At 40.2% G+C, this 19,974-nt stretch overlaps 1 protein-coding gene and 1 pseudogene across 3 annotated transcripts in view; one reads left to right on the forward strand and one right to left on the reverse strand.

Annotated features, from left to right (window-relative positions):
- Nucleotides 1-19,974, reverse strand: part of SLC35F2 (solute carrier family 35 member F2) — a 59,967-nt gene that overhangs the window by 17,728 nt on the left and 22,265 nt on the right. Inside the window, exon 1 of one of the 3 annotated variants that reach the window (XM_043482055.1) lies at nt 15,130-15,148. The exons of the other annotated variants lie outside the window; for them this stretch is intronic. The gene's annotated coding sequence lies outside the window, so the exon portion shown is untranslated. Of the gene's footprint in view, nt 1-15,129; nt 15,149-19,974 lie in introns of those variants that run through there. 3 annotated transcript variants of the gene reach the window in all.
- Nucleotides 15,204-15,654, forward strand: LOC122449942 (annotated as a pseudogene).

The following is a 19,974-nucleotide window of genomic DNA, read 5'->3' on the forward strand; positions in this document are numbered from 1 at the left end:
AGGAATGGTATCAGGGTCTCCTGCATCACAGGCGGATTCTTTACCAGCTGAGCTATCAGGGAGGAGGTATTAAAAATGATCTCTGGGTTTCTAGACTAGATGACTGGATGGATATGAGGTTGCGGACCAAGTCAGGGAATATAGGATGAGATGTAGGTTTAGGAAAAACCTATGAGTTCAGGAAAAACTTTATGAGTTCAGTTTGAGAGCACTAGAAGTCGAGGTGGCTAGAATTTCTAAGAAAAAACATTAAGAGGTTTGTGACGGGCAGACTCTAAGATGGCCACCAGTGAATCTGTTTCTGGATAGCTCTGCTCTGGGTGATCTCTTCCATTTGAACATGAGTTGGATCTTTAATTTGACTCTAACCATTAGAATTCAAATAAAATAATAGGATACCAGACTGTACAACACAGAGAACACATCCAATATTTTATAATTACTACAAATGGAGTATAACCTTTAAAAGTTGTGAATCATTATATGGTACATCTGTAATTTATATACTGCTGCTGCTGCTAAGTCGCTCCCCCGTCCCTGGGATTCTCCAGGCAAGAACACTGGAGTGGGTTGCCATTTCCTTCTCCAACGCATGAAAGTGAAATGGGAAAGTGAAGTCGCTCAGTCGTGTCCGACTCTTAGCGACCCCACGGACTGCAGCCTACCAGGCTCCTCCGTCCATGGGATTTTCCAGGCAAGAGCACTGGAGTGGGTTACCATTATTGTACATCAACTATACTTCAATTAAAAAAAGAAAAAAACCCAGGCTTCCACTTCCATGAATACATTAGATGAGGTTATAACTTCCATCTTGCTATCCAACTCTACTGATTCTCTTACTTACTGGTTCTAATCAAACAAGCTGCTATATAAAGAGGCCCACATGGCAAGGAACAAATGGTGGCCTCTGGTCAACAACCAGTAAGGAACTGAGACCCTGAGTCCACCAGTCTCCAAGGAAATAAATCTCGCCAATATCAACACAAGCTTGGAAGCATTTTCTCCCCAGTCATGGCTTCAGATGAGACTTCATCCCTGGCCAACACCATGACTGCAGCATTATGAGAGATCTGAAGCAGAGAGCAGAGCTAAGCCATGCCCAGATGCCTGGTCCATCAAAACTATAAGATAACAAGTGTATTGTTTTAAGCCACTAAATTTGAGGCAATTTGTTATACAGTAGCAACAAATACAAAATACAAAGGTGAAACTCTGAACTTCAAAAAGACTGTATTGATATCTGTTTTGCTCTCCACTACATATCCAGGGCTAGCACTTTGTTGTCACTCAATAAATATTTGTCGAGTGAATGTAAACAGATAAAGAAATGACCAGATATGCCCAAACACATGGTTACCTCAAATATAAGACTTTCACACTTCTCCTATGAACTGTAATAGTCAAAGAAAGACAACAAATTATGAAAGTGCCATGATACAGAAACTAAGAGTACAAAAACATTTTAAGAAAGATGATATCAACAATACAACAGTGCCAGAAACTGCAGAGACAGAAAAAGTGGCACCATGGCTAAACAGACACAGTTGAAATGGCAAGCTGGAAGATCCTAGATAGCTCGGAAAGGAAGCTTTTTGTTAGTGGTAGTAACTAAAGTCAGATTTCAGTGGGCTGAGTGGGTAGAATATCAGTAAATTAATGCAGCAAAATTTTTTGCCAAGAGAATGCACTGGTCATAACAATCACTCTCTTCCAACAACACACGAGATGACTCTACACATGGGCATCACCAGATGGTCGATACTGAAATCAGATGAATTATATTCATTGCAGCCAAAGATGGGGAAGCTCTATACAGCTAGCGAAAACAAGACTGGGAACTGACTGTGGCTCAGATCATGAACACCACACTGATTTCAATAGAATACCAATACTATAGAAGACACAGAATATCTGTTCTAATAGTTTATAGTTTGGGGTTTTTGTTGTTGTGTTTTTTTGGGGTTTTTTTTGAATATTTGTTTCAGTAATTTGCAATTAACCCCAAACAATCCCAACACAGGCTAAAAGAAAAAGGAGAAGCTTGCTGGGTGAGACAACCTTAATTATAGAGCATCTATCATGTGCCAGGCCATGAGAATGCAAAAACTGGATAGGCATTTTCTGTGCCTCAGAGGCTCAGAGACCACTGGGGATAAGTAGGCATATAAACTGATAACTAGGGCACAGACAGACAAGCACAAAAATAGGCTAGTTACAAAAACTTCATGAATTCACTAGACAGGCACAGTAAGGAAAGATATCTCAAGCAGAAGGAATAGTAAGTACCAAGGCACAGGGCTCTAAAACAATATGGCACATTCAAGGATTTCAAGTGAGTTAGTGCAGCTGTAGCTCAGAGTACAGGAGAGAAAAATAGCAGCAGCAGATGATGGAAAAGTCAATAAAAGTGAGATCAAGAAAAGATCTGAAGTAAGTTCTAAAGCTGGTATCTTATCTGCTGGTGGCAAGCTCATTGAAATCTTCTAAATAAAAGGGGGAAAAGTTACTAGCAAGGCAGAAATTGGGCATGCCTGGGTCCCTACATGTCATAACACATAGCACCAAAACCTTACTCTGAATTCCTGCCATGGAAGCCAATTAAAGAGGAATTTGTCAGAGACAGGTCTGTCTAATATAATACGCAGTTTTCTGAATCAGACATGTGGGGAGATAACAATGTGGTTAATAAAGATCCCAAAGGCAAAAGGAAAAGGCACATTTAGAAAAGAGAATAGCTCCATTTTGGACATGCTGGATTTTGTTTAAATTATGAGATAGTCAAGAAGAAATGTCCAGTAGACAGTTTGGAGTTGGGATAAAAAGATTGGATTAGAGAACTAAATTTGGGAATCATGATCCTAAAAGTGGTAATTGAAGTTGGGATATAAATAAGATCACTAAAACATATACCTAAAAATTGAAAAGAATAGAGGGTAAAAAAGAAACACCCAGGGAAACAGCAACATTTAGTAGGCAGAGGAGGAAGAGGAATTAGAGATGGGAATGAAAAGGCATGGCCAGAAAGATGCAGGGAGAGAACAAGCAAGAAATACTGGAAGCAAGAGTAAGTGGCATTTCAAGCAAAAAGTGCTCCACAGTTTGAACTGCAGCGAATTTCTCCTAACTGTTCTTTCTTCTTTACTCTCCACAAACCCAATCTCTACACTATAGAGGAGTCAACGTTCTGCATGTTAATCAGAACATGTATAAGTTGTTTTTTTTTTTCCAACATTTATTTATTCATTTGGCTGCATTGGGTCTTAGGTGCAGCATCCTGGATCTTTTAGTCTTGGCATGCAAACTCTCAGCTGTGGCATGTGGGATCTAATTCCCTGACCAGGGATCGAACCTGGCCCCCTGCATTGGGAGCATAGGAGCGTGGTGTCTTAGCCACTGGATCAACAGGGCAGTCCCATCACAGTTTAATTTTTAAGTTTTGAAATTTCTTATAGAATATTAAAATATAACAAAGTACAAAGCATAACTAACATGTACTTGTGTATCTACCAGGCAGCTTAAGATGTAAAATACTGGTGACATCAACATTCCCCCTTGTGTTCTCCCCAATATCTTAGCTCTCCTGAGATAAGTACTTGCTATAACTTGGAATTTAACATTTCATGCATTTCCATATATTTTCATATTTATGTAAGTATCCCTATACAATATAAACAATTGTTTTGACTGTTTTAAATTTTTATATAAACAGCATCACACTATATGTATACTTTTTGCAAACTTGCTGTTTTGATCAACATTGCATCATTGATAATGATACATTAGTTCTCGTTTATTCCTTTCCGCTACTGTATAGTACTCCATTATGTGATTATAGCACACTTCATGTACCCATTCTTTTATTGTTTATTAGGTTGTATTCCAATTTTTTTTGCTTTTATAAACAATGCCTCTACAAATATTCATATGTATGTTTCCCAACATGCATATCTAAGAGTTTTTCTAGGTTTTAGAAAATCTGTGCAAATGAGTTACTAACGTGTAATGTATAATCTCCTCAGCGCTCAGGATGGCCTGATGGGTACCACCTAGATATCTTCTGAAAGCAGTGAACTCAGAGTACCCTACAAATGTAATAAGTTTCCATTTGTGTCATGAAGTTTCAAGGAATCATTTGCTTTAGAGATATATTTAATAGAATAATTGATTTTAGAGCATGTCTTCAGCTTTACTTATTTTGCTACAATTCTCTTCAAAGGGTTATATTACTCCATGTAGCCTACTTTGATACTTTGAAACGGAAGAAAATGAGGCAAATTCCACCCTTCAAGAGGTAGAAATGGTATCAAGGACTGTTCACATCCAAAGACCTTTTACTAGGCTACTGTAGGAATTTTTCACCCAGGTGAGCAAAAGGTTCAGGACTTGCTCCCACAGAGTACTGTTCTTTCTAGGGATGCTCTTCTCGTCACAGGCTGATGAGGCAAACTAGATCTGCAGGTTGCTACCTCTTTCTCTTGTGCTCATTTCATTCCAAAGGAGACAAGTTTGCATTGATTCTGGAAATTATGCTGTCCTATCCTAAGCAAAAGAAATTCATCACTTGGTCCCATATGATGAACTGGGAACCTACAAGCGTATAGGCCAAAGCCAAAGGATGAAAAAGTGCATTCAGTTGGTGTCACTGCTCCCAGCCACACACTTCCCTCTGGAATATGTGAGGCAGGGTACCTGACAAGGAAATGGCTCCAAGTTTCTTGTATTTCGTTGTTTAATGACCTCCTCCTTTCTTTAAATTTCTCTTTCTCTCTTCCATGGGACAAAGTCTCAGAATTGCTGGACTTCGTTGTTAATCTCCATTTTTTTTAAATGAGGAAACTGTGGCCAGAGAGCTGAGTGTATTGCCTAAGAAAACATAGGAGCCAATGGCATGCAAGCTCTCTGACGATTAATCATCTGCTGTGCCCACTGGAAAACACGGTCTTAGGACAGGAAGTGAGGTCACCTCTCACGGCTGCTATCTTCTTACTCCTGTACCTCTTTGTCCTCACTCACCTATCCCCACACCCCTTTTCCCACCGTCCTTCACTTCTCCATGATTTTATAACAGACCTTATATTAGAAGCCACCTTCTTCAAAGGATCCGTGCACTTCACTTTGCAGTCAGGAAAGAAAGGGTCTAGCCCGATTCCTCTGCTACCAGTATTAACACTGCTTCCCCATGTGTCAGGAAGGCACTGGATGTCCAAAGTATAGGGCACCAAAAAGTTAATAAAGGAGCTGATAACTTTATTAAGTTCAGAACATTTTTTGCCCACTATAATGTGCTCAAAAGCAACTATAAATTTGACACGTGAGAATAAGAAATGTGGAACTAAGCCCTGTTCACAAATTGACGAAATTCCTCTAATAAGCCCACATTTACATTCTTGTTGTTCACTCAGTCGTGTTGACTCTTTGCAACCCTGTGGGCTGCAGCACGCTAGGCTTCCCTGTCCTTCACAACTTCTCAGAGCTTCCTCAAACTCAAGTCCATTGAGTCAGTGATGCCATCCAACCATCTCATCCACTGTGGCCCCCTTCTCCTCCTGCCTTCTATCTCTCCCAGCATCAGGCACTTTTCCAATGAGTTGGCTCTTCATATCAGGTCACCAAAGTATTGGAGCTTCAGCTTCAGCATCAATCCTTCCAATGAATTATTCAGGGTTGATTTCCTTTAGGACTGACTGGTTTAATCTCCTTGCAGTCCAAGGGACTCTCAAGAGTCTTCTCCAACACCACAGTTCAAAAGCATCAATTCTTTGGTGCTCAGCCTTCTTCATGGTCCAACTCTCACATCCATACATGACTCCTAAAAAAAACCATAGCTTTGACTAGATGGACCTTTGTTGGCAAAGTAATGTCTCTGCTTTTTACTATGCTGTCTAGGTTGGTCATAGCTTTCCTTCCAAGGGGTAAATGTCTTAATTTCATGGCTGCCGTCACCATCTGCATGGGTTTTGGAGCCCAAGAAAATAAAGTCTGTCAGTGATTCCATTGTTTCCCCATCCATTTGCCGTGAAGTGATGGGACCAGATGCCATGATCTTAGTTTTTTGAATGCTGAGTTGTAAGCCAGCTTTTTCACTCTCCTCTTTCATTTTCATCAAGAAGCTCTTTAGTTCTTCCTCACTTTCTGCCAATAGGGTAGCGTCATCTGCATATCTGAGGTTATTGCTATTCTCCAGCAATCTTGATTCCAGCTTGTGCTTCATCCAGGCTGGCATTTCACATGATGTACCCTGCATAAAAGTTAAATAAACAGGGCAACAATATATAGCCTTGATGCACTCCTTTCCCAATTTTGAACCAGTCCGTTGTTCCATGTCGGTTCTAACTGTTGCTTCTTGACCTGCATACAGGTTTCTCAGGAGGCTGGTAATACGGTCTAGTATTCCCATCCCTTGAAGAATTTTCCACAGTTTGTTGTGATCCACAAAGTCAAAGGCTTTAGTGCAGTCAATGAAGCACCTGTTTTTCTGAAATTCCCTTGCTTTTTCTGTGATCCAACAGACGTTGGCAATTTAATCTCTGGTTCCTCTGCCTTTTCTAAATCCAGCATGAACATCCGGAAGTTCTCAGTTCACATACTGTTGAAGTCTAGTTTGGAGGATTTTGAGCATGACCTTGCTAGCATGTGAGATGAGTGCAATTGTGTGGTAGTGTGAATGTTCTTCGGTATTGCCTTTCTTTGGGATTGGAATGAAAACTGACCTTTTCTAGTCCTGTGGTTACTGCTGAGTTTTCCAAATTTGCTGGCATACTGAGTGCAGCACTTTCACAGCATCATCTTTTAGGATTTGAAATAGTTCAACTGGAACTCCATCACCTCCACCAGCTTTGTTTGTAGTGATGCTTCCTAAGGCCCATTTGATTTCACACTTCAGGATGTCTGGCTCTAGGTAAGTGATCACACCATCATGGTTATCCGGATCATTAAAATCTTTTTTGTATAGTTCTTCTGTGTATTCTTGCCACCTCTTCTTAATATCTTCTCCTTCTGTTAGGTTTATACTGTTTCTTTTTTGTCCTTTATTGTGTCTATTTTTGCATGAAATGTTTCTTTGACATGTCTAATTTTCTTAAGGAGACCTCTAGTCTTTCCCATTCTATTGTTTTCCTCTATTTCTTAGAATTGTTCACTTAGGAAGGCTTTCTTATCTCTCCTTGCTATTCTTTGGAACTCTGCATTCAGATGGGTATATCCTCCTTTTCTCCTTTGCCTTTCTCTTTTCTGTTTCAGTTATTTGTAAGGTCTCTTCAGACAACCATTTTACCTTTTTGCATTTCTTTTTCTTGGGGATGGCCTGCCTCCTGTACAATGTTACAAACCTCCGTCTCTAGTTCTTTAGGCACTCTGTCTATAAAATCTAATCCCTTGAACCTATTTGCCACTACCACTATAAAATCATAAGGGATTTGATTTATGTCATACCCGAACGGCTTAGTGATTTTCCCTACTTTCTTCAATTTAAGTCTGAAGTTTGCAATAAGGAGGACATTCAAGTGTTAGTCACTCGGTTGTATCCGATTCTTATTCAACCCCATGGACTGTAGGCAGGCTCCTTTGTCCATGAGATTTCTCAGGCAAGAATACTGCAGTGGGTTGCCATTCCCTTCTCAAGGGGATCTTCCAGACCCAGGAATCATATTCAGGTCTCCTGCATTGCAGGCAGATTCTTTACTGTCTAAGCCAACCAGGTGAGATCCATTTACATTCTAAAATAGCACACTTAAGAAAGTTATCCTCCCACTATAAAGTATACCTACCTCCTAAAAAAAATAAGAGTCATGAATTGAGTATGGAGATTAAAGTTACAGCAATGCACTTCTCCTGGCTCCAAATCATAATGACCTCATCTATAATGGAAGAGGAGAGAGCAAGAACAAAAGTGAGAGAGAGAGAGACAGAAAGAGGAGCTGAAGGGGCTGGAGGCTGCACAAGGGAGAAAGAAGAAACGACTCAGACATGTACAGAGAGATACCAAAAGCCGCAAAACAACTTTTGTTACTTATGGCTTCATATGTAGGCACTTGAATTTCACAAATTCCTAGTTCATATGAATTCAAAGTTAAACACAGGGACTCTCTCTATACCATAATAAAGCCTGTCCTCTTTAAGGGAAGTTGCCAGAAGCAACGTGCATCTAACCATGGGACGTATCCTGTCACTGTTTTTCAAACGGAACCTCCACTGAAGTGAACTTCAATGACAGGATATGATCCAGCTCCAAGACGTGTTTCCGAGGCAGCTTCATGCTGTGAGAGCTGGGCCACACAGCATGAAGCAGAACAAATAAGTCATGGATCAGCAGGGATGGGGGGTGGGGAACAGGTAGAAATGAAACTAACCACATTACTCATTCTGACCACATTACTCATTGGATATATTGTACGAATTTAAGGAAGAAAGGAAGGAAAGATTGTAAACCATTTTATTTCCTCCCTTCTTTCTTCCAGAAAACCTGAGGTATGTATTTTAATATCCTGTCCATTCTAAAACTCATACTTATGCATATGCTTTCCAATGAAACTATAATTTCTCTTATTCATTTATTCAGTCAGTAAACTCTTTGGTTAAGAACTTACTAAAGTGTCTTGGCTACCTAATATGTGCTACTATTTGCTTGTGAGTGTGTTAGTTGCCGGAGAAGGCAATGGCAACCCACTCCAGTACTCCTGCCTGGAAAATCCCATGGACGGAGGAGCCAGGTGGGCTGCAGTCCATGGGGTCGCTAACAGTCAGACACGACTCAGCGACTTCACTTTCACTTTTCACTTTCTTGCATTGGAGAAGGAAATGGCAACCCACTCCAGTGTTCTTGCCTGGAGAATCCTAGGGACGGGGGAGCCTGGTGGGCTGCCGTCTATGGGGTCGCACAGAGTCGGACACGACTAAAGCGACTTAGCAGCAGCAGCAGCAGCATGTTAGCTGCTCAGTGGCGTCCAACTCTTCGCGACCCCGTGGACTACAGGCCGCCAGGCTCCAATGTTCATGGAATTCTCCAGGCAAGAATACTGGAGTGGGTAGCCATTCTCTTCTCTGGGGGATCTTCCAGACCTGGGGATCAAACCCACGTTTCCTGCATTGCAGGCAGATTCTTTACCTTCTGAGACACCAAGGAAGTCCCCCAATATGTACCATACACGAAGAATTTAGAACTCTAAAGGCCCACATATTTCATAGTCCCAGGCCTTCTTCTCTAAAGAGCAGATTAGCAGGCTCTTGCTGTGTGCCTTGAAAAAAACGCCACATGCCTCTATCCTAGAACCCACCATGCTGCTTGTGGTTCTTCTTCTAAGACTCTAAGCTCCCGGAGGAGACGAATATTATAGAAACACAATGTTATGTCTCAGATCCATGCTGTTAAGTTGCACGTTATCAGCTAAAGATTTAGAATTAAAGCTTAAAGATTTCTATGGAGCCATCTTCTTGGGGAGATTTTTAATCTATCATACCTGCCATCTGTAAATACCTGGGATACAATAATAACCTGAGCACTTCTATAAAAATCATAGATTAACCAGTGTATATTAGTAGAGCATTTTAAATTAGACTGGAAGGAAGCTAAAAAGTAAATTTTTTAAAAATCTAAAAGTAGATTTTCTTTACATTGTAGCAGCCTAGATGACCTGTTATATTTTTTCCATATCTACATTTCGATGATTCAGAAATTTAGCCATCTAATTATAATAAGCATAAATAGCTAGCAGTTTTGAGAAACCAACATTCTGATGTAATTAAGGCATTTTCAAAGTGGCCAAGTAAGCCAAATTTCAAAGAATAGAAAGGGTAGTGTGTGTGTGTGTGTGTGTGTGTGTGTGTGTGTGTATAGTTACCTTAAAAGGAAGACAAGGAAAAGTAATTTTCTTTTCCCTCCACTGGATTATGTCTCACTCACAGGAGATGCTCAGTAAATGTTTACTAAATTAATGAATAAATGCTGCAATTAACTGTTGAGATGCCATAATGTTAAAAAGCAAGGTAGACAAAGACTGTAGGTAAGAAACCCTTTGAAGTGAACTCAAGGAGTGTTACAGTAAAAGGAATATGAGCTCAGTTAGATAAAACTGGGGTTTGGATTTAAATCTGAAACATGAAAGAATAGAAAAGCGGGTGCAAGCAAGTGAGAAACAGTGGGTTTTGTTTTGCTTTGGTTTGGTTTTGTAAACGGCTGGTACAGACTGCACCCCAGACAGAGCTTTCAGGAAAGGAGTGCTCCTCTAAACATGATGGAAAAAACTTTAGAGTTTCTCTCACTGTTATGAAGTTGAATAAGTTAGTCTCTCAAAACTTTCTTATTTTCTTTTTAATGGGTGTGATACAACCTATATGGGTTTAAGGATTAATAGATATAACCTATATAAAAGTATCTACAACCATAGACACTCAATGAATCTTCTTTCCTTCTTTCTTCTGGCTCACCCAGACTTCTGGAAACCTCTTGACCGGAGCTGTATAGTGAACTTTTTGTGATGATAGAAATGTTCTCTATAACCACCACCCAATACAGTAGCCTTCTGCCACATGTAGCAGTTAAACATTTGAAATATGGTTACTGTGAATGAGAAACTAAATTTTAATGCTATGTAATTGTGATTTAAATTAAAATAGCCATGTGTGGCTAGAGGCTACTATACTGAACAGTGTAGCCACAGACCAGCATTGTGCAATAGAAGTTACTAATAATGTAAATGCTAAAAAAGTGGCTATTGAGCACTTGAAATGTGGCCAGTAGGGTGAATGAGGAACTGAATTTTTTACTTTATTTCATTGAAATTCATTTTAATTTAAATAGCTGCATGTACCTGGTGGTTATAAATACTAAAAAGCACAACTCTAGACCAGAGCTTCTCAAATCTTGAAGTGTTAGTTGCTTAGTTGTGTCTGACTCTTTGCGATCCCATGGACTGTAGCCTGCCAAGCTCCTGTGTCCATGGGGATTCTCCAGGCAAGAATACTGGAGAGGGTGGCCATTCCCTTCTCCAGGGGATGTTCCCAAAACAGGGATCAAACCTTGGTCTCCTGCATTGCAGGCAGACTCTTTACTGTCTGAGCCACTGGGGAAGCCTGATATGAATCACCTGAGAATCTTGCTAAATTACATGCTCTGATTTAGTAGATTTGGAGAGAAGTCTGAGATTCTGCATTTCAAACACTCTCAGAGGATGCCTATGATGCTTGTCCCTGGACCACATTTTGAGCTGTAAGCCTCTACAGTTGTTGTTCAGTTGCTCAGTCATGTCTGACTCTGCGACCCCATGGACTGCAGCATGTCAGGCTTCCCTGTCCATCACCAACTCCTGGAGCTTGCTCAAACTCATGTCCATTGAGTCAGTGGTGCCATCCAACCATCTCATCCTCTGTCGTCCCCTTCTCCTCCTGCTTTCTATCTTTCCCAGCATCAGGGTCTTTTCCACTGAGTCAGCTCTTCACATCAGGTAGCCAAAGTATTGGAGCTTCAGCTTCAGCATCAGTCCTTCCAATGAATATTCAGGACTGATTTCCTTTAGGATGGACTGGTTGGATCTCCTTGCAGTCCAAGGGCCTCTCAAGAGTCTTCTCCAACACCACAGTTTGAAAGTATCCATTCTTCGGGGCTCAGCCTTCTTCATGGTCCTACTCTCATATCCATACATGACTACTGGGAAAACCATAGCTTTGAATATACAGGCCTTTGTCAGTAAAATAATGTCTCTGATTTTTAATACACTGTCTAGGTTTGTCACAGCTTTTCTTTCAAGGAGCAAGAATCTTTTAATTTCATGGCTGCAGTCACCATCTGCAGTGATTTTGAAGCCCAAGAAAATACAGCCTTTCACTGTTTCCATTGTTTCCCCATCTATTTGCCGTGAAGTGATGGGACCAGATGCCAAGATCTTAGTTTTTTGAATGTAGAGTTTTAAGCCAGCTTTTTCACTCTCCTCTTTCACCTTCACCAAGAAGCTCTTTAGTTCCTCTTCGCTTTCTGCCATTAGGGTGGTGTCATCTGCATATTTGAAGTTAGTGCTAGTTCTCCTGGCAGTCTTGATTCCAGCTTGTGCTTCATCCAGTCTGGCATTTTGCATGATGTACTCTACATATAAGTTAAATAAGCAGGGTGACAATATACAGCCTTGACGTACTCCTTTCCCAGTTTGAACCAGTCTGTTGTTCCAGTCCAAGGCTCTACCATAGTGTTTCCAATTCTGAGATCTCTCAACTCTGAATCCATGGAACTAGTGGCAGCAATACATGGGCTATTTAGGAGCTATTTTTGACACTTCAAAAAGCTTAACAGCACCTCTGACACTTGCTGGCAAGAATGCAAAAATGATACATTATTTATGGTGTGGAGAGGTACAATTTCTAGCAATTTTATTTCTAGGAAAATTCCCCAAAGATAATCTGGGAAAAATACAAAAGGTGTACATACAGGCTATTCACTGCAGCACTATTTATAAAGTCTAAAGAGAAAATCCTATATGTTTAACAATAGTTTTGCAGGAAAGAAAGTGGGCCTGAGAGGATGGTCACATCCTAGGTCTCAGACAAGTGTCTGGGATGGCTGCCACGCATGGGTTCTTGGCTTCGCAAAGGGAAGAATTCAAGAGCTAACCACAGTAAAGTGAAAAAAGGTTTACTCAGGGCAAAACACCCCACAGACCGAGTATGGGCCACCTCAGAAGATGAGAAGCTTCAGGGTACAGGGTGGTTGGTTTTTATAAGGGTGGGTAATCTCATAGGCTAATGAATGGGAAGATTATTCCAACTATTTTGGGGAAGTGATGGGGATTTCCAGGAATTGGGCCACTGCCCACTTTTTAGTCTTTTATGGTCCAATCTCAGAACTGTCATGTCATTTAGCTGATATATTACAATGAGTGTATACTGAGTCTTAAGGTCTAGTGGAAGTCAATCATCTGCCGTCTTAGACCTAGTTGGTTCTAACCAGTTTATGTCCTGTCCTCAATGACTGTCGTTCTTTTAAAGGTTATGTCCCACTGCCTTCCTGTCTCAGGGAACTAGCTTAATAAATACAAAAGAGTACTATGTAGCTATAAAAAGCAAAGTAAATATCTCTATACACTCTATAAAATGACTGCCAAGATATACTAAAAAATAAGCGTGGAGGAAAATGGGTATGGAATGCAAACATTTACCTATATTTTTTAATATTTTTAAGTGAAAACAGGTAACTGCTTTTAAAGTTACCTATAGGTCAGAAGAGAGAAAAAGTAAGATATATTATGTCTGAATATGCCTTGGTTTATAGATTTGTATTAGGAACCATTTTACATAACCATAAAACAAAATTTTAATTTTAAAATAAGCTACATATAAAATTAAAAACAACATGTTACATGAACCTAAAAGGATGTCTTAAGTTGGTGGCAAAGCCAAACAGGAATTATTTCAAATGACTTTAAAACATACTAATTTGTGACAGTCTAGAATGGTGGGCTGGGGTGGGAGGTGGGAAGAAGGTTCAAGAGAGAGGGGACGAATGTATACCTATGGCTGATCATGCTGAAGTATGGCAGAAACCAACACAACATTGTAAAGCAATTATCCTTCAATTAGAAATAAATAAAATTTTAAAAAATACACTAATTTGATAGTATATTCTTAATAGAATACACCATAGGAACAATAAGAACTGTAAAACCTTGAACACCTTGAGAGGTGGTGTAGATATTATTTGAAACTGTATGCATATTGTGGAATAAAACAAGTAAGAAAGTATATTAATGTATTGATTTCTGGTACAGGAAAAAGACTGGAACCCCAGTCACACCAAATGGCAAGAAACTTTAGTGAAGTCATGACAAAAAGACCTTCGAGGCACCAATAAGAACAACTACACTGGATTGAAATGCCTCCAGTATGTTTGAATTCTGAAGTAGGGCTTTCCTGATGGTGCAGTGGTAAAGAATCTGCCTGCCAATCAGGGACACGGGTTAGACCCCTGGTCTGGGAAAACTCCACGTGCCACAGGGCAACTAAGCCTGAGCACCACAACTACTGGGCCTGTGAGCTGCAACTACTGAGGCCTGCACACCTAGAGCCTGTGCACCGCAACCAAGAGCAGGCCCCACTCGCTGCAACTAGAGAAAGCCTGAGTGTGCGGCAACAGACACAGCACAGCCAAAAATAAATGAATAAATTACATTATTGTTAGTAGGAAAAAAAGGAAAATCATTCCTGGTTCTCCTTCTCTGGGAACCCCCCAACCAATCTGCCCACAATTGGTCATCTGTGGTGGATGCTCGATGGGCATGAGTTTGAGTCAACTCCAGGAGCTGGTGATGGACAAGGAGGCCTGGCATGCCGCGATTCATGGGGTCACAAAGAGTCGGACACAACTGAGTGACTGAACCGAACTGATGAATCAGGCCCGTGAAAATATCCTTGGAAATATATGAGCTTGGATTGATAAAAATACATCCTGATCTTCAGTAACATTAAACTGTAGTTTAAATTCCCTTCGATTGCAAACAAAGGTAACAAATTAGAGAGGTATTACTATTAGCGGTGCCTATGACTTTGCCGCCAGGCTTCCCTGGTGGCTCAGAGGTTAAAGCATCTGCCTGCAGTGCAGGAGACCTGGGTTCAATCCCTGAGTCGGGAAGATCCCCTGGAGAAGGAAATGGCAACCCACTCCAGTATTCTTGCCTGGAGAATCCCATGGAGGGAGGAGCCTGGTAGGCTACAGTCCACAGGGTCACAAAAAGTCAGACACGATTGAGCGACTTCACTCACTCACTCACTCATGACTTTGCCGCTAAAGATTTTACAGATATTTTCATATCATATGACAACTGTTGGCTGGAATTTCAAAATATCATTACTACTCCAAAATGATGGTAGTTAAAGACCCATTGTGAGATCTTTAATCTAACGTATTTTTTTTAAAGAGAGCACATATATTAACATCGTATTGTGTTTTTAATAATTTAATACCTAAATAGATAGAATGGGTTTCCTCTATAAGCCTATGTGTTTTATTTTTTGCATTTAAAAACATTATTCTGAGAAGGAAATACTGTAAACCCAACAGAAAGATACAGTCAGCAAAACCCAGAGCATGGAAAACTCTCCAGGACATATGAACTATTTCTTTAAAAATAAACTGCTAGAGACCAGACGTGCCTGGGCTTCCTGACTGGCCCTCCTTAGGGTTTTCAGGAAACAGAAGCAGCAATAGTTGGATCCAAGCACTCGTGATGGTCTCCAGGTGCCCTGTGAAAGGAAAGGGGAGGGCGCCCATGGAATCATCTTCCTCTTCAATGCCGCCCCCCTTCCCTTCTCCCTTATCCTCTGTCTCAGACATTTCTAACTCTTCCCCTCCGCCATGTCTTACATCACTTCCCAGGAGATGAAGTGTACTCTTCACTGGTTTGCCAGCTGGCTGGGTTCTCAGTGTGAACCTTTCCAAAAGGACCTGGTAGCTAAGACAGTACTGGGAAAAAATCACAGCCACTGCTTGAAAGTCTGGAGCAAATACTGGAGGTACTACCTGGTACCTCTGAGTGCCAGCTGCACCTTCGGGATAAATGGATCTGAGGTTGGGCTGAGCAACGGCACAACAAATTTGTCAGGCAGCTGGAGGTCAGTAAGCCAGGCTTTGTGGCATAATTTTACCAAGCTGTGGCTGCTACAGCTGAAGAATGCTAGGCATTAAAAATCAAAGACGATAACCAGACCGAACGGAGTCAAGGCCACAACTTTACCGTGAGAACTTCAAATATGTCACTTAAAGATCTGGAGATGGTATCCCAATCAGCTGATGGAACTCGCTGACCAGTACAGGCCTGGTGATTTCAACAGCCTATCAGCTGGACTCCTAGTGTAAATGTTTTCCATTTAAGCAAATCCAGATCAGCAGTCTGCCTCCTAACTTACTTCTTTCCAAGAGAAGTCAAACGCTCAAGAATTTAAACATTTCTTTTGCAACTATAATCAAAAGAATCTACACATTATAACTCAAGCCTATTGTCAGTCCACAGGGGTATCAAACACAGCTCTTGAACTCCAGAAATGGAAGAATGGCAAAACAAGGTCATGTTTTTATAATTTAGCTGGGTTCAGATACCTGGTTTCACCACCACTACCAAATTCTAGCATAATTATCTGATATTCCAACTACTAGCTTTTCTAGTTATGATTTAGTAAAAGTATGAAAAAAATCAGATTAGTTACTCCTTTCTCCACACTGACGCTTGTCTGAGTCTAAGTAACAATGACCTTGCTTCTAAAATATATGTGACATCCTTGGAGCTGGCAGCAGATACTCTTATTCTATAAGTTCGCTCTACAACAATAAACAATATGAAAACAAGTGACACTCTTTACAAGTTGAAGGGCTTATTTTTTATATCAAAATAAAGAATGAATTTTCAGAACCAAAAAAATAAGTAAACTGCAAGAATAAAAGAGCCAAGAAAAGAAAAAGACAATAGAAAAGAGCCAAGAGGAAGAGGAAACATATAGAAGAAAGAAGAAAGAGATGTAGATATAACAACCTATTGAAATGCATGGTACTTATGTGCATCTTTATATAAACAAACTGTTTTAAAAATTAAGTTATAACTGGGGAAACTTGAACAGAGACTAGCTAGATGATAGTAAGGAATTATTGCTAATTTTTAGGTGGAATAATAGTACTATGACTATGTTTCTTAAGTTCTCATCTTACATTTTGAGATTAATACTGAAATATTTATGCATGAAATTATATGATGCTTGAGATTTACTTCAGGATAATCTAGGAGGGGTGAAGTGGAGAAGTATGAAAGAAATGAGCTGATAATTATTGGTTGACCTGTATATCACAGCAGGTAATAGTCTCTATATTCCCATAATTTTTTTAAGCTTAACAGAAACCTCACATTTAGCCATGATAAGACTATTCAGACAAACCCAAATATCACATTTACTTACTTTCAGTTATACAAACCAAATGTGGGAACACTCATTTTTTCTTACTAATCAGAAGCTTTAGTGTCTGATTAGTTACAAGAGAGAGAGAAAAAAATAAACTCATTATTATTTAACAAATACAATTTAGACAAGTTTCAAAATATAAAATTCTGGGGAGAGAAGTAATGAAAACAGGTTTATAATGGAGGAAAACCTAGATTGTTGATCTAATAAAATTTCTCATATAGTATTCTATTTAGTATGTATTTGGCTCCCCAGATAGGTTGTAGTGCGAAATCAAGTGGGCCTTAGTAGGAAGCATCACTACAAACAAAGCTAGTGAAGGTGATTGAAATTCAGCTGAGCTATTTCAAATCCTAAAAGATGATGCTGTTAAAGTGCTGCACTCAATATGCTAGCAAATCTGGAAAACTCAGCAGTGGCCACAGGACTGGAAAAGATCAGTTTTCATTCCAATCCCTAAGAAAGGCAACGCCAAAGAATGTTCAAACTACTGCACGTTTGCACTCATCTCACACACTAGCCAAGTAATACTCAAAATTTTCCAAGCTAGACTTCAACAGTACCTGAATTGAGAACATCCAGATGTTCAAGCTGGATTTAGAAAAGGCAGAGGAACCCAGAGATCAAATTGCCAACATCTACTGGATCATAGAAAAAGCAACAGAATTCCAGAAAAACATCTACTTCTGCTTTATTGACTACAGTAAAGCCTTTGACTGTGTGGCTCACAAGAAATTGTTGAAAATTCTTCAAGAGATGGGCATAACACACCACCTTACCTGTCTCCTGAGAAATCTGTATGCAGATCAAGAAGCAACAGTTAGAACTGGACATGGAACAAAGGACTGGTTCCAAATTGGGAAAGGAGTACATCAAAGTTGTATACTGTCACCTTGTTTATTTTATTTATATGCAGAGTACATCATGCAAAATGCCGGGCTGGATGAAATACAAGCTATATCAAGATTGCCAGGAGAAATATCAATAACCTCAGATATGCAGATGACACCACCCTTATGGCAGAAAGTGAAGAACTAAAGAACCTCTTCATGAAAGTAAAAGAGGAGAGTGAAAAAGCTGGCTTAAAACTCTACATTCAAAAAACTAAGATGTTGGCATCCGGTCCCATCACTTCATGGCAAATAGATGGGGAAACAATGGAAACAGTGAAAGACTTTATTTTCTTGGGCTCCAAAATCACTGCAGATGGTGACTGCAGCCATGAAATTAAAAGTCACTTGCTCCTTAGAAGAAAAGCTATGACAAACCTAGACAGCATATTAAAAAGCAGAGACATTACTTTGCCAACAAAAGTCTGTCTAGTCAAAGCCAAGGCTTTACCAGCAGTCATATATGGATGTGAGAGTTGGACTATAAAGAAAGCTGAGTGCCGAAGAATTGATGCTTTTGAACTGTGGTGTTGGAGAAGACTCCTGAGAGTCCCTTGGACTGCAAGGAGATCCAACCAGTCCACCCTGAAGAAAATCAGTATCCTGAATATTCACTGGAAGGACTGATGCTGAAGCTGAAACTCCAATACTTTGGCCACCTGATGCAAAGAACTGACTCATTGGAAAAGACCTTGATGCTGGGCAAGATAGAAGGCAGGAGAAGGGGACAACAGAGGACGAGGTGGTTGGATGGCATCACCAACAAGACAGACATGAGTCTGAGCAAGCTCCAGGAGTTGGTGACGGACAGGGAAGCCTGGAGTGCTGCAGTCCATGGGGTCGCAAAGAGTCGGATACAACTGAGACACTGAACTGAACTGTAGGTTGTAGGCTCTTGCCAAATTATTACAATTTCTCTAATCCTATACAGAAGCAAGGGTCCATTGACAATCAGTCCTAACTGTTTGGAAGTTAGGTACCAAGAGTAGAAGAAAAGGCATTGTGAAGTAAGGCGAGACTCTTTTGTCTTTGTCCTCGATTCACCAAACAACATCAGATCTTGTAACTCCTAAGTAGATTTTTCAGTTGGGATGATTTCACTGTAACCAGCTGTCAAATATAACAGTGACAATTCCCATTATAAATTGTCATGCTTAGTCACTCAGTCCTGTCCAACTCTTTGAGACCCTATGGACTATAACCCACCAGGCTCCTCCATCCTTAAGAATCTCCAGGCAAGAATACTGATAAGTGTGTAGTTCCCTTCTCCAGGGGATCTCCCCGACCCAGGGATCAAACCCGGGTCTCCTGCATTGCAGGTGGATTCTTTACCATCTCAGCCACTAGGAAAGCCCCCATTATAAATTAATACATTTATTTTCAAGTATAAATGTAAGTTTCAACATCAAAAGCCCCACTTTATCTAGAGCCCAATCACCCCCAAATGAACTGACCATGATGTTCCAAATATACAGAAGTGGAAAATTCCCCCAAGGAACAGGAATTCAGAAATTCAGCTATCAGCTTTCTTATCTACAACGCTAGAAGGATGTTCATAAAATTTTGCCATAACCACAGTCTATCGTTTAATGAAATAATGAAGCAAGTGTGTCCAAAACTTGTCCCATAAATCATAGCACCTATTATATTTTCTTCTATTTATTACTATTAAACAGAATAATAGAGTAAGGCACTTCGAAATTAGCAAAACATTTTTCTCTACTTATGATCACCATATGTCAAAGTGAACTTCTTACACTAGAAGGGGAGGGGGAAAGCTAACCAATTTTGTGGTACTCTGTGACAATACAACGAGGTTTGGAAAAGAACAAACTCAGGATGGGTGTAGGTCCCGCAAGGACCAGAATTACATCCAGTCTCTTTAGTTGTAACTCAAGATGTATTCAACCAAAATTAACTTCAACCTCTAAGTCTTAACAACTCTCTTCTAGTTCCTGAAACTCTCATTTCATTCTGACTCTGCAGAAACATGAACGGGCCTAGAGCCAAAGGTTACTAGTAAAAGGGGTAAGAAATCAACAACTAGATCTGGTAGATGGATCAAACTACCTGATTGAACCCTAAAATTAACAGAGCATTTGGGTGGGATCATAGGACTTTGGTTGTTTTCTTCTTTATCAAATTTGTACATAGCAAGTTT

The sequence above is a fragment of the Cervus canadensis genome, chromosome 11 (assembly GCF_019320065.1).
Source record: "Cervus canadensis isolate Bull #8, Minnesota chromosome 11, ASM1932006v1, whole genome shotgun sequence".
Classification (NCBI taxonomy): Eukaryota; Metazoa; Chordata; class Mammalia; order Artiodactyla; family Cervidae; genus Cervus; species Cervus canadensis.